Source organism: Coturnix japonica, chromosome Z, assembly GCF_054131305.1.
Source record: "Coturnix japonica strain WE chromosome Z, WE-NBRP24, whole genome shotgun sequence".
Taxonomy (NCBI): Eukaryota; Metazoa; Chordata; class Aves; order Galliformes; family Phasianidae; genus Coturnix; species Coturnix japonica.
Window position 1 is genome coordinate 51,926,465 of NC_140702.1, and position 27,600 is coordinate 51,954,064.

The 27,600-nt window shown below is 37.1% G+C and overlaps 4 long non-coding RNA genes across 13 annotated transcripts; all 4 read right to left on the reverse strand.

The window, feature by feature from the left end:
• Positions 1 to 618: 618 nt before the first annotated feature.
• On the reverse strand, positions 619 to 4,957 carry LOC146754045 (uncharacterized). 4 transcript variants are annotated; one of them, XR_014939604.1, is made up of 6 exons: positions 4,427 to 4,953; positions 3,493 to 3,561; positions 3,325 to 3,390; positions 1,582 to 1,853; positions 1,337 to 1,383; positions 619 to 707 (listed from the first exon to the last, which is right to left on the reverse strand). It is a non-coding gene; the product is annotated as an uncharacterized LOC146754045 (long non-coding RNA). The 4 variants fall into 4 exon arrangements; XR_014939606.1 differs by having other exon boundaries at positions 619 to 1,383; positions 1,724 to 1,853; positions 4,427 to 4,957; XR_014939603.1 differs by having other exon boundaries at positions 619 to 1,383; positions 4,427 to 4,952.
• Positions 4,958 to 7,455: 2,498 nt separating this feature from the next.
• On the reverse strand, positions 7,456 to 11,787 carry LOC146754046 (uncharacterized). 4 transcript variants are annotated; one of them, XR_014939612.1, is made up of 6 exons: positions 11,264 to 11,337; positions 10,330 to 10,398; positions 10,162 to 10,227; positions 8,419 to 8,690; positions 8,174 to 8,220; positions 7,456 to 7,544 (listed from the first exon to the last, which is right to left on the reverse strand). It is a non-coding gene; the product is annotated as an uncharacterized LOC146754046 (long non-coding RNA). The 4 variants fall into 4 exon arrangements; XR_014939614.1 differs by having other exon boundaries at positions 7,456 to 8,220; positions 8,561 to 8,690; positions 11,264 to 11,787; XR_014939611.1 differs by having other exon boundaries at positions 7,456 to 8,220; positions 11,264 to 11,336.
• An 820-nt stretch (positions 11,788 to 12,607) lies between these two features.
• LOC146754047 (uncharacterized) lies at positions 12,608 to 18,640 on the reverse strand. 4 transcript variants are annotated; one of them, XR_014939621.1, is made up of 8 exons: positions 18,117 to 18,640; positions 17,181 to 17,249; positions 17,013 to 17,078; positions 15,411 to 15,540; positions 15,024 to 15,070; positions 14,308 to 14,394; positions 13,215 to 13,259; positions 12,608 to 12,665 (listed from the first exon to the last, which is right to left on the reverse strand). It is a non-coding gene; the product is annotated as an uncharacterized LOC146754047 (long non-coding RNA). The 4 variants fall into 4 exon arrangements; XR_014939620.1 differs by having other exon boundaries at positions 14,308 to 15,070; XR_014939618.1 differs by lacking the exons at positions 12,608 to 12,665; positions 13,215 to 13,259; positions 14,308 to 14,394; positions 15,024 to 15,070 and having other exon boundaries at positions 15,169 to 15,540.
• Positions 18,641 to 18,657: 17 nt separating this feature from the next.
• Positions 18,658 to 25,029, reverse strand: LOC146754048 (uncharacterized). Its single transcript, XR_014939616.1, has 5 exons — positions 24,961 to 25,029; positions 24,027 to 24,095; positions 21,161 to 23,924; positions 20,068 to 20,112; positions 18,658 to 19,518 (listed from the first exon to the last, which is right to left on the reverse strand). It is a non-coding gene; the product is annotated as an uncharacterized LOC146754048 (long non-coding RNA).
• Positions 25,030 to 27,600: the final 2,571 nt, after the last annotated feature.

The following is a 27,600-nucleotide window of genomic DNA, read 5'->3' on the forward strand; positions in this document are numbered from 1 at the left end:
ATACCCCTTTATATTTGCTAATAAACATGTATGTACTACCAGACACTGCCCCCTGTAGTTAACTCAGACAAATGGCAACAGCTGCCCAATAGTATAAGAATGTGAGCACTTAAGACAAAGGTCTATTATAAGGCATTTGTTAGGCCTAATTTAGCCAAGGAAACGGTGTGGAGTTGCACCAGAAGAGGGTCAGGTTGGGTATTAGGAAAAGGTTCTTCACCAGAGGGCGGTAGACATGGAACAGCCCCAAGCAGCCAGAGTTCAAGGAACATTTGGAGAAAGCTCTCAGACATAGAATTGGAATTTTGGGTGGTCCTGAGTAGAGCCAGAGGTTGGAGTCAATGGTCCTTGAAGGTTCCTTCCAACTTAAGAGCATTCTTGGATTCTATTCTATAATTCTACACTTCTGAGCAGGTAACATCAAATCTTACTTAGGCAAGCTGATGAGACTGTGGAAGCACAGAAATGCACTGGAAACATCTCCAGAAAGGGGCAGACTCTTTTTCACTGCTTTCTCACTGCTCTTTTTCACTACACGATCTGTTGGAACAATCATGAGATCTAATTTCTAATAACATTTGAGCATGTACAATGTCACGGTTATACCAGAAATTTCATACCTGACAGTTGTTCTGACTTTATTCAATTCTTCCCTTGACACCAAATCCGTTTTATTGACGATTACAAGATCAGCTAATGCAACCTGCCTGTGCATTTGGAAAAAGAAAAAAGGAACACCTTGAACAAGCAGTTTTTTGTAAGGCAGAAGCAGTATGTCTCTCATAGCACTGTAAAATTACTAGATTGTTAGTACAGGAAGGCAAACATTAACCAAACCATCAGCCAACTAAAACATCATGGAATGACTACAGTATTAGCTTCTTGAGGTTACTTGTGGCTTGTGCATTTCAGTAGACAAAAGTAGCAGCAGACAGTGACATGAAAGACAAGCCATGGCCACTGAAATGTTTACAAGCACAGCATGCTGAGGCTTTTTCACTGCTAGCAAAAATGTATAGCTAATGGTGAGGAGACTATACTGAAAACTGTTTTTGTAGCTGAAAGTTGAGCTTCTTTCAACCTGTTATTTGTACTCTATCTGTTGTAGTTTCCATGGAAAAAAAGAGGAGGCATTATTTTCAGATCAACCTACTTATTAGAAAATTCATATCTAAGCAGAATGATCAAATGAAGTACAGAGTAAGTTTTGTTTTCTACCTTTGTTTAAAAGCAAGGGAGGGGAAAACCTTAGAAAAGAAAAAGAATCAATTTTGAATGATCTTCCGCACAGTGCAGTCACTGACTATGATTAAAAAAGTGGTTTTGATATCCATACCGAGATGCTTCGTTGACAAGGCCTTCTGGCTTCTCCTCTGTCAAGTGCTAGACAATAATTAAAACAACTGGATTGAGCATGTTTAAAAAACGCTCAAATTAATTTGCATTTAAACTATGCCAAAATCATTTTACACAATGTATGATTTTCATTCATACTGCTTAAGTTACTACGTTGTAAGGAACTGTTTTTATGGCCAACTATCAATGAAAAAGCTAGAAATGAAAAACTGTTTCTGCACTTACCAATCCTCACTGTTCTGTAGGTCTGTTCTTTCAGTACACTTTACTTAGATGCCTCTGTTACCTGACATTTTATTCTACTTCCAGGCAACTACATCATCTGTCAATCCGATCCAGTATGTAGTAGTCTGCCTCACTCTCTCACCCTGGGAATGAACCTATTGGTTCTTTTTTCATCTTCTTTCCATTCTATCGCAGTCTCTTCCAGATCATACAGCTCATGGACACCTTGGACTATCTCTTGATGAGATTTGCCTTGAATAGATACCAGTCCCCTACCAGAAAAAGAACTGTTAGAGTATATAAACAAACCTTTAAAAACAAAATACTTACGGAGAAAAAAAGAAAAACAAAACAACTTTACAAGTACACAGAGCAGGGAAAAACCTCTGACAAATATGCAGAGGTTGATCAAAATAACAATGCAACAGAGTCATCTCTTGTAACAACCATTCTTACAATTAAGAATTATACTTCGCTATACTCTGCCTTCAGCTTCTTATTTGGACGGTAACCTGGAATATTTGTGCAAATTTCAATGTCATCTCCTACCATGCCACTTTGATTGTATGTATGATATATGTCTCTATGAAAGCCTCATCACCTGTCCAAGGTGATGTAAAATAGGCAAAAATGCTGAGTCTGTTCCCACTGAGTTCTCATGCTTAACACTTACACTGTCTTGAAACAGAATCTCTGAATAGCAGAGAAAGAACAAATATCTGTGTGGTGAAATGACTAGCAATGGAATTAACAATGGAATACCTTCAAAACTAAGTCCATTAACTCACATGCCAAACGTTGCACTAAAAGAGTTTTCATCACTTGAAAACTGTCTAAAATAGAATGTAAATATTACTTGGATCCCAAAGCTCAGTACAACAGAAGCATACTTCTAATCAGCAGTACAGCTAATGAGTACAACAGACAGCTTGAAGTGCATCAGCACTGCCGGCTTTATGCTGCTGTTGTTCTACTTGTCAAGAAATAAACCTTTCTTCCAGTGAAGTAGAAATAATTACCTTGCTGCCTGTGACACACATATGTTCTCAGGAAACAAATCACAGCACATTTGATTGTTTTCCTTAGACCTTGTCTAATCATACAATCGACTTTTTTATCATTTACTTAGCTTTGTGGTTTAAGGAAAATGAAAGTATATCCTCAAGCATCACCAACGTTCACCTCAGAACTATGCAATGAATCGTACACGGGGATGAATACACTTATGTGTAAATCACATCTTTAAAACTGCAGCCTGATGTAATCAAAAAATTTTAGGTGGACCATAACTAGCATTGTGCTGCATTGTTACACTCAATTAAACTTCGGTTTATTATGCCAATAACTGTAATCATGGACAGAAACCTGTAATTACATCCCTAGATAAGGAGCCATCTAGGTGAAATATCCGGATGAGACCTTTCAGAGCAAAGGAGGGGAAAACAACATCACCTCCTTTCACTTATGTCCTGATCATTCATCCTGTCCCACTCATGTTTGGGACTGCAAGTCTCCCCTTTCACTACACAGCAAGTAGTACTGTGGTTTGCTTCTCTGTCAGCTACCTTGAGTGGTCTCATTGGCCAGCAGGTATTTAAGTGTCTCTACATGGATCAATGACAAACTGATGTTCTCTCTTTTGTCTGCTCTTTGACCTGTATGTGGCTGACAATACACTGCAGTTTCTTTCCATTTAAAAAGAGGGAAAGCACAAAACAAAGAGGTGGGAAGTTGCAGGCAAACCTTCAGTCTTATGACATCCATGGTACATCCAGTCCTATCTTTCACATTCTTTTCCCACAGAAGATTCTACAAAGAGGAAAAATGTTTTCACAAACACAACAGCGTAAGATGATTTTCTACAAAAGGACACAGTGATTTCGCACTTGACTGCGATGTATTCATATTTACCTGTATAAAGAGATTAAGGTTTTCTTCCTTAATATTTCCTAGGACTTCAAGTGTTACTGTCACTATGTCCTGTAAATGGAAAGACACACAAGACAGACAAGAGAGATGCTTAAAAGCAGCATTTAGCACACAACTGCTTATACTCTAAAGGAGTGACAGGCCAGACCCTTTCCCCTTCAATTATTTATTAAAAATCAAAACCACAAAACAGACAAAATACTGTATTTTCTCTCTAAATAAAACACAATCACCAAGATAAAAATGCAATTTAAACTGTAATATGCAAGGATTGTTTTATTGCACAGAGCAAGAGAGAAGATTCTACCCTGACATAAATAAAAGCTGGGTTACATATCTGGAAAAACAAGGCATTTCACATTCCTAACCTTCTAGCACACGTGCGGTTATAGGATTTATATCAAATTTATAGGAAAACCTAATTCACTGTTACAGGTTGATCTGTTGATTTTCTGTGTAAAAACGAAGGGAAGCACTCACAGAATGTGTCTCTCTAACACCTTAATTAATGCAAAGTTGTGAACAGCAACTCCCCAATATCTACAAACACTGACATCATTTTGACCTACGGGATAAATATCAGGTGTAAGTATAGGGCTCAATTCTCAAATCTCAATTGCTCAAGAAGGGCAAATATTGAAAAGAATAGTATTACTTGTCTGTTGTAGTAATGTACAAGAACACTGTTTCCAAAAACAGAACTCTTAAACCATATTTGAAAGCAGAACTCAGTATATACATTTACTATCTATCTCTATCAAAGTACATGGCATTCAGTGTAATATTCCAGAGATCTTAAACATACTATTCTCTACCTGAAACCTTCTGAAAAAATAAGATGATTAGTATGCCATGGTTGCAGTTATCCTGAACTATCTTCTAACAGCGAGACTAAAGCAGTGCTTGTTGTAATTACCTTGTCGAGATGTGCATCTGTTGTCTTCATACTCTCCAATTTTTTCTGCAAGCTGTAAACAAGCAGATGTTGCATTTGCACTGGATGGATGCAATGTCATTATCTCAAACAAGATCTACACAAACTCTTCAGTACTGCAGACCAAAACTAAAGTGCTGTTATCAAAGTAATTTTCAACTGTTAATTCAGCTTTAATCTCAGAATAGTTATGTTTAATTATGTTTGTTTGATCTTTCAAATCATCTGTGATAGGAAGTCTGCCACAGCTTAACTGCTGGAATTCCACTGTCAATTCTCTAATTTGACTATAGTAATGTACAGAACAATTACGGATTTCCTTTCTAGATTAGGAAAAAAATTCTGACCTAAGAGTGATAAAGCAAGGAGTGACCTATTGGATGGTCATTTCTGGTTGGATTCAAGCTGTCCTTGGGCCAAGAGAGTCTGTTATGGTTAGAAACGCTTTGTTCTAACTCAGCTGTCAGTGTCTTACAAGAAAGACTTAGGAGACCCATTTTCACAACAAGGCTAGTACGACCTACTAACTTTTAACCATCATAGAGTAAGTCGCCATGGACTTCTATCTACATTTTACACTCTTACATCTTTATAAAACAAAAAGTAACTTCTGACATCTGTGGGATGATTTGTTGGGCATCACTTTTTGAAACTATGTTAGGAAGTAAAAAAGGAACAAAGCCATTGCTTCTAAGAGTAAAATGTGCAGTATAAAATGAAGTGAAATACTATACACCACTTTCTACTTAACTCATTCCCAAAGCTAATTCCCACTGCACACTGTGCAGTGTTTGCTAATTTAAAGCTGAGCCTCTTAGTCATAAAAGAACCAGAGGACATAACGGATCCAGGAACACGCTGAACAACATTTCCAAGGCTTAGGTTGTTGTGGAACTCAGAGTTTCCTGTGAAAACTAAGGTCTCCAGTTCATCACAATGTAAAGCAAGAAAAAAATTAAATCCTCTGAGTTTTAAGAGAACCAGAAAAAAGCACTGAGATCTTATTTAGTAGTAGTAGTACTAATGGACAACTTAAAGCCTCAACAAGGGAAACGGGGGGAAAACGCCAAACAATCATGGGTGCTTTGGCTCTCATTTCATTTTACAAACCCTACAATCTTTTGCTGCATGTATCTCAAGTGGAAAAACATCCTCTTTCTAGTACTTCTTACTCTTACTGAGAATTGTAAACAAGTGTCTGAACTAGAACATGGAACAGAAATTCAGATGCAGACTCTGCCTAAATGTAAATGTACCTACTTCATGCGTCTATCTATGCAATGAGCATTACTTTTAATAAAAGTGAAATTACTGCCATACCTGATTCCAGATAGACTGTCAAAAGCATGCAGGTCCAGCACATTGGAAAGATCAACTCTGCACAGATAGGGAGAGAAAGAAAGCTTTGTATTTTCACTGCATGTAAGAATTATGTGTACTGAAGCTGCGATTACTCATTTTTAAACATATAAATAATTGTTCATGTCTGTTGTTTTTTTTTTCCTGATCTCTTATTCCAATGCAAAGCACCAGAAGCTAGCCCTGTTTTCAGATGTCAGCAGTCAGTGCTATCTACCATGGAGTAAAGCAGCTTTCAGCTGTACAGTAATATGGGAGCATAAAAAGAGAATTTTAGTGAATACAGTTAAAAAATAAATTAATATTAAACAAAGAAACAAACAAAAAAAACCACACAAGAATCTGTTTTCTGAAAGATGTGATTTGTATTGGATGCCTAAGTGTTATCTAATTCTCTGATGGGAACAATCGTTCTGTACCTCTTTGAACACAAGCACACATTAAAACACAGTACAGGTAGGTATGCATGTGCACAGCCAACAGATCATAATGAAAGCTTGGTAAAAATAATGTCAGTGGGACAGGATTTGGTACTTGTTGGAATACAGGTTAATCTAATACCTCGACCTTTGTGTCTCCTAAATTTCGACAAGTCCATTTATTGACCTAAAACAAATAGAAAAAAGCAAAATGAGGTTCAAATGCAACTGTAATATATCCATTGAACAATTTAACAATGTAGAGCAATACAAGAAACATAACGACATCTCTCACACTGTTACTCAATGTTTTACAGTCCAAGAGGCATCAAGAAAAAGTTTGCTTTTGTGACATTTTATAGCCGAACCAAGGTCAAAATTCACAACTTCTGACAATAAAATACTACTACTGAACATAGCATTTTTCTTCTCCCAGTACAAACTGCAAGGTTAAGAATTCTCAAGAGTCTGAACCACAAATAACGTTGCAAAGTATTTCTCAATATTCCATTTTGTCTGTCAGGGTACTGAGAAAGATGGAACACACCTTTGAACACTGCTTTGATTCAGCCCGTTTGTTCTTTTACATCCATGACAATTATTCAGATATCTTCCATACCCCTTTATATTTGCTAATAAACATGTATGTACTACCAGACACTGCCCCCTGTAGTTAACTCAGACAAATGGCAACAGCTGCCCAATAGTATAAGAATGTGAGCACTTAAGACAAAGGTCTATTATAAGGCATTTGTTAGGCCTAATTTAGCCAAGGAAACGGTGTGGAGTTGCACCAGAAGAGGGTCAGGTTGGGTATTAGGAAAAGGTTCTTCACCAGAGGGCGGTAGACATGGAACAGCCCCAAGCAGCCAGAGTTCAAGGAACATTTGGAGAAAGCTCTCAGACATAGAATTGGAATTTTGGGTGGTCCTGAGTAGAGCCAGAGGTTGGAGTCAATGGTCCTTGAAGGTTCCTTCCAACTTAAGAGCATTCTTGGATTCTATTCTATAATTCTACACTTCTGAGCAGGTAACATCAAATCTTACTTAGGCAAGCTGATGAGACTGTGGAAGCACAGAAATGCACTGGAAACATCTCCAGAAAGGGGCAGACTCTTTTTCACTGCTTTCTCACTGCTCTTTTTCACTACACGATCTGTTGGAACAATCATGAGATCTAATTTCTAATAACATTTGAGCATGTACAATGTCACGGTTATACCAGAAATTTCATACCTGACAGTTGTTCTGACTTTATTCAATTCTTCCCTTGACACCAAATCCGTTTTATTGACGATTACAAGATCAGCTAATGCAACCTGCCTGTGCATTTGGAAAAAGAAAAAAGGAACACCTTGAACAAGCAGTTTTTTGTAAGGCAGAAGCAGTATGTCTCTCATAGCACTGTAAAATTACTAGATTGTTAGTACAGGAAGGCAAACATTAACCAAACCATCAGCCAACTAAAACATCATGGAATGACTACAGTATTAGCTTCTTGAGGTTACTTGTGGCTTGTGCATTTCAGTAGACAAAAGTAGCAGCAGACAGTGACATGAAAGACAAGCCATGGCCACTGAAATGTTTACAAGCACAGCATGCTGAGGCTTTTTCACTGCTAGCAAAAATGTATAGCTAATGGTGAGGAGACTATACTGAAAACTGTTTTTGTAGCTGAAAGTTGAGCTTCTTTCAACCTGTTATTTGTACTCTATCTGTTGTAGTTTCCATGGAAAAAAAGAGGAGGCATTATTTTCAGATCAACCTACTTATTAGAAAATTCATATCTAAGCAGAATGATCAAATGAAGTACAGAGTAAGTTTTGTTTTCTACCTTTGTTTAAAAGCAAGGGAGGGGAAAACCTTAGAAAAGAAAAAGAATCAATTTTGAATGATCTTCCGCACAGTGCAGTCACTGACTATGATTAAAAAAGTGGTTTTGATATCCATACCGAGATGCTTCGTTGACAAGGCCTTCTGGCTTCTCCTCTGTCAAGTGCTAGACAATAATTAAAACAACTGGATTGAGCATGTTTAAAAAACGCTCAAATTAATTTGCATTTAAACTATGCCAAAATCATTTTACACAATGTATGATTTTCATTCATACTGCTTAAGTTACTACGTTGTAAGGAACTGTTTTTATGGCCAACTATCAATGAAAAAGCTAGAAATGAAAAACTGTTTCTGCACTTACCAATCCTCACTGTTCTGTAGGTCTGTTCTTTCAGTACACTTTACTTAGATGCCTCTGTTACCTGACATTTTATTCTACTTCCAGGCAACTACATCATCTGTCAATCCGATCCAGTATGTAGTAGTCTGCCTCACTCTCTCACCCTGGGAATGAACCTATTGGTTCTTTTTTCATCTTCTTTCCATTCTATCGCAGTCTCTTCCAGATCATACAGCTCATGGACACCTTGGACTATCTCTTGATGAGATTTGCCTTGAATAGATACCAGTCCCCTACCAGAAAAAGAACTGTTAGAGTATATAAACAAACCTTTAAAAACAAAATACTTACGGAGAAAAAAAGAAAAACAAAACAACTTTACAAGTACACAGAGCAGGGAAAAACCTCTGACAAATATGCAGAGGTTGATCAAAATAACAATGCAACAGAGTCATCTCTTGTAACAACCATTCTTACAATTAAGAATTATACTTCGCTATACTCTGCCTTCAGCTTCTTATTTGGACGGTAACCTGGAATATTTGTGCAAATTTCAATGTCATCTCCTACCATGCCACTTTGATTGTATGTATGATATATGTCTCTATGAAAGCCTCATCACCTGTCCAAGGTGATGTAAAATAGGCAAAAATGCTGAGTCTGTTCCCACTGAGTTCTCATGCTTAACACTTACACTGTCTTGAAACAGAATCTCTGAATAGCAGAGAAAGAACAAATATCTGTGTGGTGAAATGACTAGCAATGGAATTAACAATGGAATACCTTCAAAACTAAGTCCATTAACTCACATGCCAAACGTTGCACTAAAAGAGTTTTCATCACTTGAAAACTGTCTAAAATAGAATGTAAATATTACTTGGATCCCAAAGCTCAGTACAACAGAAGCATACTTCTAATCAGCAGTACAGCTAATGAGTACAACAGACAGCTTGAAGTGCATCAGCACTGCCGGCTTTATGCTGCTGTTGTTCTACTTGTCAAGAAATAAACCTTTCTTCCAGTGAAGTAGAAATAATTACCTTGCTGCCTGTGACACACATATGTTCTCAGGAAACAAATCACAGCACATTTGATTGTTTTCCTTAGACCTTGTCTAATCATACAATCGACTTTTTTATCATTTACTTAGCTTTGTGGTTTAAGGAAAATGAAAGTATATCCTCAAGCATCACCAACGTTCACCTCAGAACTATGCAATGAATCGTACACGGGGATGAATACACTTATGTGTAAATCACATCTTTAAAACTGCAGCCTGATGTAATCAAAAAATTTTAGGTGGACCATAACTAGCATTGTGCTGCATTGTTACACTCAATTAAACTTCGGTTTATTATGCCAATAACTGTAATCATGGACAGAAACCTGTAATTACATCCCTAGATAAGGAGCCATCTAGGTGAAATATCCGGATGAGACCTTTCAGAGCAAAGGAGGGGAAAACAACATCACCTCCTTTCACTTATGTCCTGATCATTCATCCTGTCCCACTCATGTTTGGGACTGCAAGTCTCCCCTTTCACTACACAGCAAGTAGTACTGTGGTTTGCTTCTCTGTCAGCTACCTTGAGTGGTCTCATTGGCCAGCAGGTATTTAAGTGTCTCTACATGGATCAATGACAAACTGATGTTCTCTCTTTTGTCTGCTCTTTGACCTGTATGTGGCTGACAATACACTGCAGTTTCTTTCCATTTAAAAAGAGGGAAAGCACAAAACAAAGAGGTGGGAAGTTGCAGGCAAACCTTCAGTCTTATGACATCCATGGTACATCCAGTCCTATCTTTCACATTCTTTTCCCACAGAAGATTCTACAAAGAGGAAAAATGTTTTCACAAACACAACAGCGTAAGATGATTTTCTACAAAAGGACACAGTGATTTCGCACTTGACTGCGATGTATTCATATTTACCTGTATAAAGAGATTAAGGTTTTCTTCCTTAATATTTCCTAGGACTTCAAGTGTTACTGTCACTATGTCCTGTAAATGGAAAGACACACAAGACAGACAAGAGAGATGCTTAAAAGCAGCATTTAGCACACAACTGCTTATACTCTAAAGGAGTGACAGGCCAGACCCTTTCCCCTTCAATTATTTATTAAAAATCAAAACCACAAAACAGACAAAATACTGTATTTTCTCTCTAAATAAAACACAATCACCAAGATAAAAATGCAATTTAAACTGTAATATGCAAGGATTGTTTTATTGCACAGAGCAAGAGAGAAGATTCTACCCTGACATAAATAAAAGCTGGGTTACATATCTGGAAAAACAAGGCATTTCACATTCCTAACCTTCTAGCACACGTGCGGTTATAGGATTTATATCAAATTTATAGGAAAACCTAATTCACTGTTACAGGTTGATCTGTTGATTTTCTGTGTAAAAACGAAGGGAAGCACTCACAGAATGTGTCTCTCTAACACCTTAATTAATGCAAAGTTGTGAACAGCAACTCCCCAATATCTACAAACACTGACATCATTTTGACCTACGGGATAAATATCAGGTGTAAGTATAGGGCTCAATTCTCAAATCTCAATTGCTCAAGAAGGGCAAATATTGAAAAGAATAGTATTACTTGTCTGTTGTAGTAATGTACAAGAACACTGTTTCCAAAAACAGAACTCTTAAACCATATTTGAAAGCAGAACTCAGTATATACATTTACTATCTATCTCTATCAAAGTACATGGCATTCAGTGTAATATTCCAGAGATCTTAAACATACTATTCTCTACCTGAAACCTTCTGAAAAAATAAGATGATTAGTATGCCATGGTTGCAGTTATCCTGAACTATCTTCTAACAGCGAGACTAAAGCAGTGCTTGTTGTAATTACCTTGTCGAGATGTGCATCTGTTGTCTTCATACTCTCCAATTTTTTCTGCAAGCTGTAAACAAGCAGATGTTGCATTTGCACTGGATGGATGCAGTGTCATTATCTCAAACAAGATCTACACAAACTCTTCAGTACTGCAGACCAAAACTAAAGTGCTGTTATCAAAGTAATTTTCAACTGTTAATTCAGCTTTAATCTCAGAATAGTTATGTTTAATTATGTTTGTTTGATCTTTCAAATCATCTGTGATAGGAAGTCTGCCACAGCTTAACTGCTGGAATTCCACTGTCAATTCTCTAATTTGACTATAGTAATGTACAGAACAATTACGGATTTCCTTTCTAGATTAGGAAAAAAATTCTGACGTATGAGTGATAAAGCAAGGAGTGACCTATTGGATGGTCATTTCTGGTTGGATTCAAGCTGTCCTTGGGCCAAGAGAGTCTGTTATGGTTAGAAACGCTTTGTTCTAACTCAGCTGTCAGTGTCTTACAAGAAAGACTTAGGAGACCCATCTTCACAACAAGGCTAATAGTACGACCCTCCTACTAACTTTTAACCATCATAGAGTAAGTCGCCATGGACTTCTATCTACATTTTACACTCTTACATCTTTATAAAACAAAAAGTAACTTCTGACATCTGTGGGATGATTTGTTGGGCATCACTTTTTGAAACTATGTTAGGAAGTAAAAAAGGAACAAAGCCATTGCTTCTAAGAGTAAAATGTGCAGTACAAAATGAAGTGAAATACTATACACCACTTTCTACTTAACTCATTCCCAAAGCTAATTCCCACTGCACACTGTGCAGTGTTTGCTAATTTAAAGCTGAGCCTCTTAGTCATAAAAGAACCAGAGGACATAACGGATCCAGGAACACGCTGAACAACATTTCCAAGGCTTAGGTTGTTGTGGAACTCAGAGTTTCCTGTGAAAACTAAGGTCTCCAGTTCATCACAATGTAAAGCAAGAAAAAAATTAAATCCTCTGAGTTTTAAGAGAACCAGAAAAAAGCACTGAGATCTTATTTAGTAGTAGTAGTACTAATGGACAACTTAAAGCCTCAACAAGGGAAACGGGGGGAAAACGCCAAACAATCATGGGTGCTTTGGCTCTCATTTCATTTTACAAACCCTACAATCTTTTGCTGCATGTATCTCAAGTGGAAAAACATCCTCTTTCTAGTACTTCTTACTCTTACTGAGAATTGTAAACAAGTGTCTGAACTAGAACATGGAACAGAAATTCAGATGCAGACTCTGCCTAAATGTAAATGTACCTACTTCATGCGTCTATCTATGCAATGAGCATTACTTTTAATAAAAGTGAAATTACTGCCATACCTGATTCCAGATAGACTGTCAAAAGCATGCAGGTCCAGCACATTGGAAAGATCAACTCTGCACAGATAGGGAGAGAAAGAAAGCTTTGTATTTTCACTGCATGTAAGAATTATGTGTACTGAAGCTTCGATTACTCATTTTTAAACATATAAATAATTGTTCATGTCTGTTGTTTTTTTTTTCCTGATCTCTTATTCCAATGCAAAGCACCAGAAGCTAGCCCTATTTTCAGATGTCAGCAGTCAGTGCTATCTACCATGGAGTAAAGCAGCTTTCAGCTGTACAGTAATATGGGAGCATAAAAAGAGAATTTTAGTGAATACAGTTAAAAAACAAATTAATACTAAAAACAAACAAACAAACAAACAAAAAAAACCACACAAGAATCTGTTTTCTGAAAGATGTGATTTGTTTTGGATGCCTAAGTGTTATCTAATTCTCTGATGGGAACAATCGTTCTGTACCTCTTTGAACACAAGCACACATTAAAACACAGTACAGGTAGGTATGCATGTGCACAGCCAACAGATCATAATGAAAGCTTTGTAAAAATAATGTCAGTGGGACAGGATTTGGTACTTGTTGGAATACAGGTTAATCTAATACCTCGACCTTTGTGTCTCCAAAATTTCGACAAGTCCATTTATTGACCTAAAACAAATAGAAAAAAGCAAAATGAGGTTCAAAAGCAACTGTAATATATCCATTGAACAATTTAACAATGTAGAGCAATACAAGAAACATAACGACATCTCTCACACTGTTACTCAATGTTTTACAGTCCAAGAGGCATCAAGAAAAAGTTTGCTTTTGTGACATTTTATAGCCGAACCAAGGTCAAAATTCACAACTTCTGACAATAAAATACTACTACTGAACATAGCATTTTTCTTCTCCCAGTACAAACTGCAAGGTTAAGAATTCTCAAGAGTCTGAACCACAAATAACGTTGCAAAGTATTTCTCAATATTCCATTTTGTCTGTCAGGGTACTGAGAAAGATGGAACACACCTTTGAACACTGCTTTGATTCAGCCCGTTTGTTCTTTTACATCCATGACAATTATTCAGATATCTTCCATACCCCTTTATATTTGCTAATAAACATGTATGTACTACCAGACACTGCCCCCTGTAGTTAACTCAGACAAATGGCAACAGCTGCCCAATAGTATAAGAATGTGAGCACTTAAGACAAAGGTCTATTATAAGGCATTTGTTAGGCCTAATTTAGCCAAGGAAACGGTGTGGAGTTGCACCAGAAGAGGGTCAGGTTGGGTATTAGGAAAAGGTTCTTCACCAGAGGGCGGTAGACATGGAACAGCCCCAAGCAGCCAGAGTTCAAGGAACATTTGGAGAAAGCTCTCAGACATAGAATTGGAATTTTGGGTGGTCCTGAGTAGAGCCAGAGGTTGGAGTCAATGGTCCTTGAAGGTTCCTTCCAACTTAAGAGCATTCTTGGATTCTATTCTATAATTCTACACTTCTGAGCAGGTAACATCAAATCTTACTTAGGCAAGCTGATGAGACTGTGGAAGCACAGAAATGCACTGGAAACATCTCCAGAAAGGGGCAGACTCTTTTTCACTGCTTTCTCACTGCTCTTTTTCGCTACACGATCTGTTGGAACAATCATGAGATCTAATTTCTAATAACATTTGAGCATGTACAATGTCACGGTTATACCAGAAATTTCATACCTGACAGTTGTTCTGACTTTATTCAGTTCTTCCCTTGACACCAAATCCGTTTTATTGACGATTACAAGATCAGCTAATGCAACCTGCCTATGCATTTGGAAAAAGAAAAAAGGAACACCTTGAACAAGCAGTTTTTTGTAAGGCAGAAGCAGTATGTCTCTCATAGCACTGTAAAATTACTAGATTGTTAGTACAGGAAGGCAAACATTAACCAAACCATCAGCCAACTAAAACATCATGGAATGACTACAGTATTAGCTTCTTGAGGTTACTTGTGGCTTGTGCATTTCAGTAGACAAAAGTAGCAGCAGACAGTGACATGAAAGACAAGCCATGGCCACTGAAATGTTTACAAGCACAGCATGCTGAGGCTTTTTCACTGCTAGCAAAAATGTATAGCTAATGGTGAGGAGACTATACTGAAAACTGTTTTTGTAGCTGAAAGTTGAGCTTCTTTCAACCTGTTATTTGTACTCTATCTGTTGTAGTTTCCATGGAAAAAAAGAGGAGGCATTATTTTCAGATCAACCTACTTATTAGAAAATTCATATCTAAGCAGAATGATCAAATGAAGTACAGAGTAAGTTTTGTTTTCTACCTTTGTTTAAAAGCAAGGGAGGGGAAAACCTTAGAAAAGAAAAAGAATCAATTTTGAATGATCTTCCGCACAGTGCAGTCACTGACTATGATTAAAAAAGTGGTTTTGATATCCATACCGAGATGCTTCGTTGACAAGGCCTTCTGGCTTCTCCTCTGTCAAGTGCTAGACAATAATTAAAACAACTGGATTGAGTATGTTTAAAAAACGCTTAAATTAATTTGCATTTAAACTATGCCAAAATCATTTTACACAATGTATGATTTTCATTCATACTGCTTAAGTTACTACGTTGTAAGGAACTGTTTTTATGGCCAACTATCAATGAAAAAGCTAGAAATGAAAAACTATTTCTGCACTTACCAATCCTCACTGTTCTGTAGGTCTGTTCTTTCAGTACACTTTACTTAGATGCCTCTGTTACCTGACATTTTATTCTACTTCCAGGCAACTACATCATCTGTCAATCCGATCCAGTATGTAGTAGTCTGCCTCACTCTCTCACCCTGGGAATGAACCTATTGGTTCTTTTTTCATCTTCTTTCCATTCTATCGCAGTCTCTTCCAGATCATACAGCTCATGGACACCTTGGACTATCTCTTGATGAGATTTGCCTTGAATAGATACCAGTCCCCTACCAGAAAAAGAACTGTTAGAGTATATAAACAAACCTTTAAAAACAAAATACTTACGGAGAAAAAAAGAAAAACAAAACAACTTTACAAGTACACCGAGCAGGGAAAAACCTCTGACAAATATGCAGAGGTTGATCAAAATAACAATGCAACAGAGTCATCTCTTGTAACAACCATTCTTACAATTAAGAATTATACTTCGCTATACTCTGCCTTCAGCTTCTTATTTGGACGGTAACCTGGAATATTTGTGCAAATTTCAATGTCATCTCCTACCATGCCACTTTGATTGTATGTATGATATATGTCTCTATGAAAGCCTCATCACCTGTCCAAGGTGATGTAAAATAGGCAAAAATGCTGAGTCTGTTCCCACTGAGTTCTCATGCTTAACACTTACACTGTCTTGAAACAGAATCTCTGAATAGCAGAGAAAGAACAAATATCTGTGTGGTGAAATGACTAGCAATGGAATTAACAACGGAATACCTTCAAAACTAAGTCCATTAACTCACATGCCAAACGTTGCACTAAAAGAGTTTTCATCACTTGAAAACTGTCTAAAATAGAATGTAAATATTACTTGGATCCCAAAGCTCAGTACAACAGAAGCATACTTCTAATCAGCAGTACAGCTAATGAGTACAACAGACAGCTTGAAGTGCATCAGCACTGCTGGCTTTATGCTGCTGTTGTTCTACTTGTCAAGAAATAAACCTTTCTTCCAGTGAAGTAGAAATAATTACCTTGCTGCCTGTGACACACATATGTTCTCAGGAAACAAATCACAGCACATTTGATTGTTTTCCTTAGACCTTGTCTAATCATACAATCGACTTTTTTATCATTTACTTAGCTTTGTGGTTTAAGGAAAATGAAAGTATATCCTCAAGCATCACCAACGTTCACCTCAGAACTATGCAATGAATCGTACACGGGGATGAATACATTTTAAAGATGTGTAAATCACATCTTTAAAACTGCAGCCTGATGTAATCAAAAAATTTTAGGTGGACCATAACTAGCATTGTGCTGCATTGTTACACTCAATTAAACTTCTGTTTATTATGCCAATAACTGTAATCGTGGACAGAAACCTGTAACTACATCCCTAGCTAAGGAGCCATCTAGGTGAAATGGATGAGACCTTTCAGAGCAAAGGAGGGGAAAACAACATCACCTCCTTTCACTTATGTCCTGATCATTCATCCTGTCCCACTCATGTTTGGGACTGCAAGTCTCCCCTTTCACTACACAGCAAGTAGTACTGTGGTTTGCTTCTCTGTCAGCTACCTTGAGTGGTCTCATTGGCCAGCAGGTATTTAAGTGTCTCTACATGGATCAATGACAAACTGATGTTCTCTCTTTTGTCTGCTCTTTGACCTGTATGTGGCTGACAATACACTGCAGTTTCTTTCCATTTAAAAAGAGGGAAAGCACAAAACAAAGAGGTGGGAAGTTGCAGGCAAACCTTCAGTCTTATGACATACATGGTACATCCAGTCCTATCTTTCACATTCTTTTCCCACAGAAGATTCTACAAAGAGGAAAAATGTTTTCACAAACAGAACAGCGTAAGATGATTTTCTACAAAAGGACACAGTGATTTCGCACTTGACTGCGATGTATTCATATTTACCTGTATAAAGAGATTAAGGTTTTCTTCCTTAATATTTCCTAGGACTTCAAGTGTTACTGTCACTATGTCCTGTAAATGGAAAGACACACAAGACAGACAAGAGAGATGCTTAAAAGCAGCATTTAGCACACAACTGCTTATACTCTAAAGGAGTGACAGGCCAGACCCTTTCCCCTTCAATTATTTATTAAAAATCAAAACCACAAAACAGACAAAATACTGTATTTTCTCTCTCTAAATAAAACACAATCACCAAGATAAAAATGCAATTTAAACTGTAATATGCAAGGATTGTTTTATTGCACAGAGCAAGAGAGAAGATTCTACCCTGACATAAATAAAAGCTGGGTTACATATCTGGAAAAACAAGGCATTTCACATTCCTAACCTTCTAGCACACGTGCGGTTATAGGATTTATATCAAATTTATAGGAAAACCTAATTCACTGTTACAGGTTGATCTGTTGATTTTCTGTGTAAAAACGAAGGGAAGCACTCACAGAATGTGTCTCTCTAACACCTTAATTAATGCAAAGTTGTGAACAGCAACTCCCCAATATCTACAAACACTGACATCATTTTGACCTACGGGATAAATATCAGGTGTAAGTATAGGGCTCAATTCTCAAATCTCAATTGCTCAAGAAGGGCAAATATTGAAAAGAATAGTATTACTTGTCTGTTGTAGTAATGTACAAGAACACTGTTTCCAAAAACAGAACTCTTAAACCATATTTGAAAGCAGAACTCAGTATATACATTTACTATCTATCTCTATCAAAGTACATGGCATTCAGTGTAATATTCCAGAGATCTTAAACATACTATTCTCTACCTGAAACCTTCTGAAAAAATAAGATGATTAGTATGCCATGGTTGCAGTTATCCTGAACTATCTTCTAACAGCGAGACTGAAGCAGTGCTTGTTGTAATTACCTTGTCGAGATGTGCATCTGTTGTCTTCATACTCTCCAATTTTTTCTGCAAGCTGTAAACAAGCAGATGTTGCATTTGCACTGGATGGATGCAGTGTCATTATCTCAAACAAGATCTACACAAACTCTTCAGTACTGCAGACCAAAACTAAAGTGCTGTTATCAAAGTAATTTTCAACTGTTAATTCAGCTTTAATCTCAGAATAGTTATGTTTAATTATGTTTGTTTGATCTTTCAAATCATCTGTGATAGGAAGTCTGCCACAGCTTAACTGCTGGAATTCCACTGTCAATTCTCTAATTTGACTATAGTAATGTACAGAACAATTACGGATTTCCTTTCTAGATTAGGAAAAAAATTCTGACGTATGAGTGATAAAGCAAGGAGTGACCTATTGGATGGTCATTTCTGGTTGGATTCAAGCTGTCCTTGGGCCAAGAGAGTCTGTTATGGTTAGAAACGCTTTGTTCTAACTCAGCTGTCAGTGTCTTACAAGAAAGACTTAGGAGACCCATCTTCACAACAAGGCTAATAGTACGACCCTCCTACTAACTTTTAACCATCATAGAGTAAGTCGCCATGGACTTCTATCTACATTTTACACTCTTACATCTTTATAAAACAAAAAGTAACTTCTGACATCTGTGGGATGATTTGTTGGGCATCACTTTTTGAAACTATGTTAGGAAGTAAAAAAGGAACAAAGCCATTGCTTCTAAGAGTAAAATGTGCAGTACAAAATGAAGTGAAATACTATACACCACTTTCTACTTAACTCATTCCCAAAGCTAATTCCCACTGCACACTGTGCAGTGTTTGCTAATTTAAAGCTGAGCCTCTTAGTCATAAAAGAACCAGAGGACATAACGGATCCAGGAACACGCTGAACAACATTTCCAAGGCTTAGGTTGTTGTGGAACTCAGAGTTTCCTGTGAAAACTAAGGTCTCCAGTTCATCACAATGTAAAGCAAGAAAAAAATTAAATCCTCTGAGTTTTAAGAGAACCAGAAAAAAGCACTGAGATCTTATTTAGTAGTAGTAGTACTAATGGACAACTTAAAGCCTCAACAAGGGAAACGGGGGGAAAACGCCAAACAATCATGGGTGCTTTGGCTCTCATTTCATTTTACAAACCCTACAATCTTTTGCTGCATGTATCTCAAGTGGAAAAACATCCTCTTTCTATTACTTCTTACTCTTACTGAGAATTGTAAACAAGTGTCTGAACTAGAACATGGAACAGAAATTCAGATGCAGACTCTGCCTAAATGTAAATGTACCTACTTCATGCGTCTATCTATGCAATGAGCATTCCTTTTAATAAAAGTGAAATTACTGCCATACCTGATTCCAGATAGACTGTCAAAAGCATGCAGGTCCAGCACATTGGAAAGATCAACTCTGCACAGATAGGGAGAGAAAGAAAGCTTTGTATTTTCACTGCATGTAAGAATTATGTGTACTGAAGCTGCGATTACTCATTTTTAAACATATAAATAATTGTTCATGTCTGTTGTTTTTTTTTTCCTGATCTCTTATTCCAATGCAAAGCACCAGAAGCTAGCCCTATTTTCAGATGTCAGCAGTCAGTGCTATCTACCATGGAGTAAAGCAGCTTTCAGCTGTACAGTAATATGGGAGCATAAAAAGAGAATTTTAGTGAATACAGTTAAAAAACAAATTAATACTAAAAACAAACAAACAAACAAACAAAAAAAACCACACAAGAATCTGTTTTCTGAAAGATGTGATTTGTTTTGGATGCCTAAGTGTTATCTAATTCTCTGATGGGAACAATCGTTCTGTACCTCTTTGAACACAAGCACACATTAAAACACAGTACAGGTAGGTATGCATGTGCACAGCCAACAGATCATAATGAAAGCTTTGTAAAAATAATGTCAGTGGGACAGGATTTGGTACTTGTTGGAATACAGGTTAATCTAATACCTCGACCTTTGTGTCTCCAAAATTTCGACAAGTCCATTTATTGACCTAAAACAAATAGAAAAAAGCAAAATGAGGTTCAAAAGCAACTGTAATATATCCATTGAACAATTTAACAATGTAGAGCAATACAAGAAACATAACGACATCTCTCACACTGTTACTCAATGTTTTACAGTCCAAGAGGCATCAAGAAAAAGTTTGCTTTTGTGACATTTTATAGCCGAACCAAGGTCAAAATTCACAACTTCTGACAATAAAATACTACTACTGAACATAGCATTTTTCTTCTCCCAGTACAAACTGCAAGGTTAAGAATTCTCAAGAGTCTGAACCACAAATAACGTTGCAAAGTATTTCTCAATATTCCATTTTGTCTGTCAGGGTACTGAGAAAGATGGAACACACCTTTGAACACTGCTTTGATTCAGCCCGTTTGTTCTTTTACATCCATGACAATTATTCAGATATCTTCCATACCCCTTTATATTTGCTAATAAACATGTATGTACTACCAGACACTGCCCCCTGTAGTTAACTCAGACAAATGGCAACAGCTGCCCAATAGTATAAGAATGTGAGCACTTAAGACAAAGGTCTATTATAAGGCATTTGTTAGGCCTAATTTAGCCAAGGAAACGGTGTGGAGTTGCACCAGAAGAGGGTCAGGTTGGGTATTAGGAAAAGGTTCTTCACCAGAGGGCGGTAGACATGGAACAGCCCCAAGCAGCCAGAGTTCAAGGAACATTTGGAGAAAGCTCTCAGACATAGAATTGGAATTTTGGGTGGTCCTGAGTAGAGCCAGAGGTTGGAGTCAATGGTCCTTGAAGGTTCCTTCCAACTTAAGAGCATTCTTGGATTCTATTCTATAATTCTACACTTCTGAGCAGGTAACATCAAATCTTACTTAGGCAAGCTGATGAGACTGTGGAAGCACAGAAATGCACTGGAAACATCTCCAGAAAGGGGCAGACTCTTTTTCACTGCTTTCTCACTGCTCTTTTTCACTACACGATCTGTTGGAACAATCATGAGATCTAATTTCTAATAACATTTGAGCATGTACAATGTCACGGTTATACCAGAAATTTCATACCTGACAGTTGTTCTGACTTTATTCAATTCTTCCCTTGACACCAAATCCGTTTTATTGACGATTACAAGATCAGCTAATGCAACCTGCCTATGCATTTGGAAAAAGAAAAAAGGAACACCTTGAACAAGCAGTTTTTTGTAAGGCAGAAGCAGTATGTCTCTCATAGCACTGTAAAATTACTAGATTGTTAGTACAGGAAGGCAAACATTAACCAAACCATCAGCCAACTAAAACATCATGGAATGACTACAGTATTAGCTTCTTGAGGTTACTTGTGGCTTGTGCATTTCAGTAGACAAAAGTAGCAGCAGACAGTGACATGAAAGACAAGCCATGGCCACTGAAATGTTTACAAGCACAGCATGCTGAGGCTTTTTCACTGCTAGCAAAAATGTATAGCTAATGGTGAGGAGACTATACTGGAAACTGTTTTTGTAGCTGAAAGTTGAGCTTCTTTCAACCTGTTATTTGTACTCTATCTGTTGTAGTTTCCATGGAAAAAAAGAGGAGGCATTATTTTCAGATCAACCTACTTATTAGAAAATTCATATCTAAGCAGAATGATCAAATGAAGTACAGAGTAAGTTTTGTTTTCTACCTTTGTTTAAAAGCAAGGGAGGGGAAAACCTTAGAAAAGAAAAAGAATCAATTTTGAATGATCTTCCGCACAGTGCAGTCACTGACTATGATTAAAAAAGTGGTTTTGATATCCATACCGAGATGCTTCGTTGACAAGGCCTTCTGGCTTCTCCTCTGTCAAGTGCTAGACAATAATTAAAACAACTGGATTGAGCATGTTTAAAAAACGCTCAAATTAATTTGCATTTAAACTATGCCAAAATCATTTTACACAATGTATGATTTTCATTCATACTGCTTAAGTTACTACGTTGTAAGGAACTGTTTTTATGGCCAACTATCAATGAAAAAGCTAGAAATGAAAAACTATTTCTGCACTTACCAATCCTCACTGTTCTGTAGGTCTGTTCTTTCAGTACACTTTACTTAGATGCCTCTGTTACCTGACATTTTATTCTACTTCCAGGCAACTACATCAGCTGTTAATCCGATCCAGTATGTAGTAGTCTGCCTCACTCTCTCACCCTGGGAATGAACCTATTGGTTCTTTTTTCATCTTCTTTCCATTCTATTGCAATCTCTTCCAGATCATACAGCTCATGGACACCTTGGACTATCTCTTGATGAGATTTGCCTTGAATAGATACGAGTCCCTTACCAGAAAAATAACTGTTAGAGTATATAAACAAACCTTTAAAAACAAAATACTTACGGAGAAAAAAAAACAAAACAACTTTACAAGTACACAGAGCAGGGAAAAACCTCTGACAAATATGCAGAGGTTGATCAAAATAACAATGCAACAGTCATCTCTTGTAACAACCATTCTTACAATTAATAATTATACTTTGCTATACTCTGCCTTCAGCTTCTCATTTGGACGGTAACCTGGAATATTTGTGCAAATTTCAATGTCATCTCCTACCATGCCACTTTGATTGTATGTATGATATATGTCTCTATGAAAGCCTCATCACCTGTCCAAGGTGATGTAAAATAGGCAAAAATGCTGAGTCTGTTCCCACTGAGTTCTCATGCTTAACACTTACACTGTCTTGAAACAGAATCTCTGAATAGCAGAGAAAGAACAAATATCTGTGTGGTGAAATGACTAGCAATGGAATTAACAACGGAATACCTTCAAAACTAAGTCCATTAACTCACATGCCAAACGTTGCACTAAAAGAGTTTTCATCACTAGAAAACTGTCTAAAATAGAATGTAAATATTACTTGGATCCCAAAGCTCAGTACAACAGAAGCATACTTCTAATCAGCAGTACAGCTAATGAGTACAACAGACAGCTTGAAGTGCATCAGCACTGCCGGCTTTATGCTGCTGTTGTTCTACTTGTCAAGAAATAAACCTTTCTTCCAGTGAAGTAGAAATAATTACCTTGCTGCCTGTGACACACATATGTTCTCAGGAAACAAATCACAGCACATTTGATTGTTTTCCTTAGACCTTGTCTAATCATACAATCGACTTTTTTATCATTTACTTAGCTTTGTGGTTTAAGGAAAATGAAAGTATATCCTCAAGCATCACCAACGTTCACCTCAGAACTATGCAATGAATCGTACACGGGGATGAATACACTTATGCGTAAATCACATCTTTAAAACTGCAGTCTGATGTAATAAAAAAATTTTAGGGGGACCATAGCTAGCATTGTGCTGCATTGTTACACTCAATTAAACTTCTGTTTATTTTGCCAATAACTGTAATCATGGACAGAAACCTGTAACTACATCCCTAGCTAAGGAGCCATCTAGGTGAAATATCCGGATGAGACCTTTCAGAGCAAAGGAGGGGAAAACAACATCACCTCCTTTCACTTATGTCCTGATCATTCATCCTGTCCCACTCATGTTTGGGACTGCAAGTCTCCCCTTTCACTACACAGCAAGTAGTACTGTGGTTTGCTTCTCTGTCAGCTACCTTGAGTGGTCTCATTGGCCAGCAGGTATTTAAGTGTCTCTACATGGATCAATGACAAACTGATGTTCTCTCTTTTGTCTGCTCTTTGACCTGTATGTGGCTGACAATACACTGCAGTTTCTTTCCATTTAAAAAGAGGGAAAGCACAAAACAAAGAGGTTGGAAGTTTCAGGCAAACCTTCAGTCTTATGTCATCCATGGTACATCCAGTCCTATCTTTCACATTCTTTTCCCACAGAAGATTCTACAAAGAGGAAAAATGTTTTCACAAACACAACAGCGTAAGATGATTTTCTACAAAAGGACACAGTGATTTCGCACTTGACTGCGATGTATTCATATTTACCTGTATAAAGACATTAAGGTTTTCTTCCTTAATATTTCCTAGGACTTCAAGTGTTACTGTCACTATGTCCTGTAAATGGAAAGACACACAAGACAGACAAGAGAGATGCTTAAAAGCAGCATTTAGCACACAACTGCTTATTCTCTAAAGGAGTGACAGGCCAGACCCTTTCCCCTTCAATTATTTATTAAAAATCAAAACCACAAAACAGACAAAATACTGTATTTTCTCTCTAAATAAAACACAATCACCAAGATAAAAATGCAATTTAAACTGTAATATGCAAGGATTGTTTTATTGCACAGAGCAAGAGAGAAGATTCTACCCTGACATAAATAAAAGCTGGGTTACATATCTGGAAAAACAAAGCATTTCACATTCCTAACCTTCTAGCACACGTGTGATTATAGGATTTATATCAAATTTATAGGAAAACCTAATTCACTGTTACAGGTTGATCTGTTGATTTTCTGTGTAAAAACGAAGGGAAGCACTCACAGAATGTGTCTCTCTAACACCTTAATTAATGCAAAGTTGTGAACAGCAACTCCCCAATATCTACAAACACTGACATCATTTTGACCTACGGGATAAATATCAGGTGTAAGTATAGGGCTCAATTCTCAAATCTCAATTGCTCAAGAAGGGCAAATATTGAAAAGAATAGTATTACTTGTCTGTTGTAGTAATGTACAAGAACACTGTTTCCAAAAACAGAACTCTTAAACCATATTTGAAAGCAGAACTCAGTATATACATTTACTATCTATCTCTATCAAAGTACATGGCATTCAGTGTAATATTCCAGAGATCTTAAACATACTATTCTCTACCTGAAACCTTCTGAAAAAATAAGATGATTAGTATGCCATGGTTGCAGTTATCCTGAACTATCTTCTAACAGCGAAACTGAAGCAGTGCTTGTTGTAATTACCTTGTCGAGATGTGCATCTGTTGTCTTCATACTCTCCAATTTTTTCTGCAAGCTGTAAACAAGCAGATGTTGCATTTGCACTGGATGGATGCAGTGTCATTATCTCAAACAAGATCTACACAAACTCTTCAGTACTGCAGACCAAAACTAAAGTGCTGTTATCAAAGTAATTTTCAACTGTTAATTCAGCTTTAATCTCAGAATAGTTATGTTTAATTATGTTTGTTTGATCTTTCAAATGATCTGTGATAGGAAGTCGGCCACAGCTTAACTGCTGGAATTCCACTGTCAATTCTCTAATTTGACTATAGTAATGTACAGAACAATTACGGATTTCCTTTCTAGATTAGGAAAAAAAATCTGACATATGAGTGATAAAGCAAGGAGTGACCTATTGGATGGTCATTTCTGGTTGGATTAAAGCTGTCCTTGGGCCAAGAGAGTCTGTTATGGTTAGAAACGCTTTGTTCTAACTCAGCTGTCAGTGTCTTACAAGAAAGACTTAGGAGACCCATTTTCACAACAAGGCTAGTAGTACGACCCTCCTACAAACTTTTAACCATCATAGAGTAAGTCGCCATGGACTTCTATCTACATTTTACACTCTTACATCTTTATAAAACAAAAAAGTAACTTCTGACATCTGTGGGATGATTTGTTGGGCATCACTTTTTGAAACTATGTTAGGAAGTAAAAAAGGAACAAAGCCATTGCTTCTAAGAGTAAAATGTGCAGTACAAAATGAAGTGAAATACTATACACCACTTTCTACTTAACTCATTCCCAAAGCTAATTCCCACTGCACACTGTGCAGTGTTTGCTAATTTAAAGCTGAGCCTCTTAGTCATAAAAGAACCAGAGGACATAATGGATCCAGGAACACGCTGAACAACATTTCCAAGGCTTAGGTTTTTGTGGAACTCAGAGTTTCCTGTGAAAACTAAGGTCTCCAGTTCATCACAATGTAAAGCAAGAAAAAAATTAAATCCTCTGAGTTTTAAGAGAACCAGAAAAAAGCACTGAGATCTTATTTAGTAGTAGTAGTACTAATGGACAACTGAAAGCCTCAACAAGGGAAACGGGGGGAAAACGCCAAACAATCATGGGTGCTTTGGCTCTCATTTCATTTTACGAACCCTACAATCTTTTGCTGCATGTATCTCAAGTGGAAAAACATCCTCTTTCTAGTACTTCTTACTCTTACTGAGAATTGTAAACAAGTGTCTGAACTAGAACATGGAACAGAAATTCAGATGCAGACTCTGCCTAAATGTAAATGTACCTACTTCATGCGTCTATCTATGCAATGAGCATTACTTTTAATAAAAGTGAAATTACTGCCATACCTGATTCCAGATAGACTGTCAAAAGCATGCAGGTCCAGCACATTGGAAAGATCAACTCTGCACAGATAGGGAGAGAAAGAAAGGTTTGTATTTTCACTGCATGTAAGAATTATGTGTACTGAAGCTTCGATTACTCATTTTTAAACATATAAATAATTGTTCATGTCTGTTGTTTTTTTTTTTCCTGATCTCTTATTCCAATGCAAAGCACCAGAAGCCAGCCCTATTTTCAGATGTCAGCAGTCAGTGCTATCTACCATGGAGTAAAGCAGCTTTCAGCTGTACAGTAATATGGGAGCATAAAAAGAGAATTTTAGTGAATACAGTTAAAAAACAAATTAATACTAAAAACAAACAAACAAACAAACAAACAAAAACCACACAAGAATCTGTTTTCTGAAAGATGTGATTTGTATTGGATGCCTAAGTGTTATCTAATTCTCTGATGGGAACAATCGTTCTGTACCTCTTTGAACACAAGCACACATTAAAACACAGTACAGGTAGGTATGCATGTGCACAGCCAACAGATCATAATGAAAGCTTGGTAAAAATAATGTCAGTGGGACAGGATTTGGTACTTGTTGGAATACAGGTTAATCTAATACCTCGACCTTTGTGTCTCCAAAATTTCAACAAGTCCATTTATTGACCTAAAACAAATAGAAAAAAGCAAAATGAGGTGCAAACGCAACTGTAATATATCCATTGAACAATTTAACAATGTAGAGCAATACAAGAAACATAACGACATCTCTCACACTGTTACTCAATGTTTTACAGTCCAAGAGGCATCAAGAAAAAGTTTGCTTTTGTGACATTTTATAGCCGAACCAAGGTCAAAATTCACAACTTCTGACAATAAAACATTACTACTGAACATAGCATTTTTCTTCTCCCAGTACAAACTGCAAGGTTAAGAATTCTCAAGAGTCTGAACCACAAATAACGTTGCAAAGTATTTCTCAATATTCCATTTTGTCTGTCAGGGTACTGAGAAAGATGGAACACACCTTTGAACACTGCTTTGATTCAGCCCGTTTGTTCTTTTACATCCATGACAATTATTCAGATATCTTCCATACCCCTTTATATTTGCTAATAAACATGTATGGACCAGCAGACATTGCCCCCTGTAGTTAACTCAGACAAATGGCAACAGCTGCCCAATAGTATAAGAATGTGAGCACTTAAGACAAAGGTCTATTATAAGGCATTTTTTAGGCCTAATTTAGCCAAGGAAACGGGGTGGAGTTGCACCAGAAGAGGATCAAGTTGGGTATTAGGAAAAGGT